Raw genomic sequence first — 2,693 nt, 5'->3', positions numbered from 1 at the left:
CAGCTACGGAATGAGTTTCGTCCCCCGTGAAGACGTATCTTCCCACGTCAACACCAGGCCACGTGCTCTAGAGGCACCTGACACATGCGTGGGCTGAGCCACGTTGAAGCCCGATGCACTGGAATGTTCCAAGTGGGGGTGCTCCTGCTTCCCACACTGACAGGGAGAGGGGGATTGCTAGGAAAATGACCTTCACGAGGTCTGCCCATCACGTGTTTCCAACCAGGAATCTTTCAACAGGTGAGTGGACGGACTGTGGTGCATCCATACGAGGGAGTAAAAAAAAAACGAAACTCATTGCTGTCGAGTGGATTCCGACTCATGTAGCCAGCATAGAATGAAGTGAGCTGTCAAGCCGCATAAAGACCTGAAGGAACCGTAAATGCATGCCTCTAAGTGGAAGAAGTCAGTCTGAAGAAGCTGCATACTGTATGATTCCAACTATATGGCATTCTGGAAAAGACCAAAAAACCCTACAGAGACAGTCGGGGCTCACGTGGCGGTGGAGAGGGATGAGCAGGGGGAGCACAGGGCGTGTTTAGGGCAGTGACACTTTCTATACGATGCTGTAATGACACTATGCACTTGTCAAAACCCATGTTGTAGTTAGTTGCTGTCGAGTCGATTCTGACTCACGGCGACCCCATGGGTCACAGAGCAGAACTGCCCCATAGGGTTTTCTTGGCTGTAATGTTAATGGAAGCAGATGGCCAGGGCTTCTCTTCCATGGTACTGCTGGGCGGGTTCGAACCACCAACCTTTAGGTTAATAGATGAAAGCAAACCTTTTGCGCCACCCAGGGGCCTTGTAGGAAACCCTGACGTCATAGCGGTTAAGTGCTGTGGAGGCTAACCAAAAGGCCGGCAGCTGGAATCCATCATGCGCTCCTTGGAAACTCTATGGGGCAGTTCTACTCTGTCTTATAGGGTCGTTGTGAGTCAGAATCGACTCAATGGCACTGGGTTTGTTTGGGTTGTTTATTTGCGACGTTGTAAACTATGGACTCTAGTTAATACTAATGTATCAATATTTGGGCAACAATGGTAGCACTGGACCACATGAATGCAGGATGTTAATAATAGGAAGAACTGGGGGTGGTGGGGGCTTTGGAACTCTCTGTACTTTCTGCACAAGTTTTCTGTAAACCTAAAACTGCTCTAAAAAGTAAAGTCTATTTTAAAAAAAATTACATGCTTCCTTCTATTTGTGGCCACAAGAGCAAGCCGATTTCTCCTACCATACCCTGCATTTCAACTCCAACCCTGGGTGTGGTTAAAACGTGAAGTGCATGAAAGGAAAGAAAGACTATGAAGCTGAACCTTCTGTCTGCTCTTACGAGGGGCAATGCCTTGGCCTAACAGGGCGTTGGGCCCCATAGGACGGGGAGTTCAGGAAGGCGAGGGAGTGTGGTAGCTAGCAGTGCTGGGTCTATCTCACAAGCCTGTGGTTGTCCAGGAGGCGGGGGGACACACTGAGCAGGAGGCAGAGGCCAGGAGGCCAGGCATAAGGGTGCTATGTGCTGGGGTGGGCCTCACCTTAGCAGAGAATGCATTGGGGTATCAGGCACACTGTGACAATATACAGGTGTCCCTGGGTGGTGCAGAAGGTTACTTGCTGAGCTAATAAGTGAAAGGCTGGAGGTTCGAGTCTACCCAGAGGCACTTTGAAAGAAAGGCCTGGCCATCTGCTTCTGAAAAGTCACAGTCTTGAAAACCCTATGGTGTGCAGTTCTACTTTGACAGGCACGGAGTCGCCAGGAGTTGGCATCGACTCCACAGCAACTGATTAATGATAATATATGAGTTGGAATCGATATGTGGCAATGCATTTTTTTGGATGGAAAATATTACTGAGGGCCCAGCCCCGGGGATGGTGACACTCCACAGCCCCTCTGCAGACCACTGGAGGTGGCCTCAGCCTCCAAGGGCCTGGCAGACAGAACAGGGAGGGAGGGAAGACCTAACCCAGTGTACCTGGGTGCCCGGCCAAGAAGATCTCATGCTAGCCCTCATGGGTCCCCGGCCTGTGGGGCTCTTAGCTGGCAAGATGGAGCCGAGCTTAGGGGCACTGGGACGGTGCTGATGTTACAGGCCCCCGTGAGCTGAGGTGTCCCTTCCTCAGAAGTACTCTCAGGTGTGAGTGGGGGAATCTTAGGACTGCAAAGAGAAACGCAGCTGCTTTCATGCCCTCATGCTGGGTCTCATCTTGTGTCCCATGTCATACCTACCTACAGGGGTTTAAAGTTAAACCCCAACCTCACGGGGAGGACACGGTGTGAGGGTCCTTCGAGCTCCACCTATGGACTGCCCTTTACTGCTCACTGGGCCTGAGTCTACAGGGGCTGGGGAAGGGAGGTGGGCCCCTCTCGATGATGCAGTCTTCAGTGCCAATGAGTCTATTGTCTGGTGGGTATTCCACCTCCCCCCTAGGATGGAGACTCTCAGGAACCCTGGTGGTCTATGGCACACCCCAGCTTCCACCTGACCTTCTCCCCAGGAGGGTGTTCCACCTCCCCACTAGGATGGAGCCTCCCAGGAAACCTGGTTGTCCATGGCACCTAGGACAGAGACTCCCAGGAACCCTGGTGGTCCATGGCACCTAGGATGGAGCCCTCCAGGAACCCTGGTGGCCCATGGCACCTAGGATGGAGCCCTCCAGGGACCCTGGTGGCCCATGGCACCTAGGATGGAGCC

This window comes from Trichechus manatus, unplaced genomic scaffold (assembly GCF_000243295.1).
Source record: "Trichechus manatus latirostris isolate Lorelei unplaced genomic scaffold, TriManLat1.0 scaffold00165, whole genome shotgun sequence".
Lineage (NCBI taxonomy): Eukaryota > Metazoa > Chordata > Mammalia > Sirenia > Trichechidae > Trichechus > Trichechus manatus.
The sequence above is the reverse complement of the archived record's forward strand: the minus strand, read 5'-3'. Positions refer to the sequence as shown.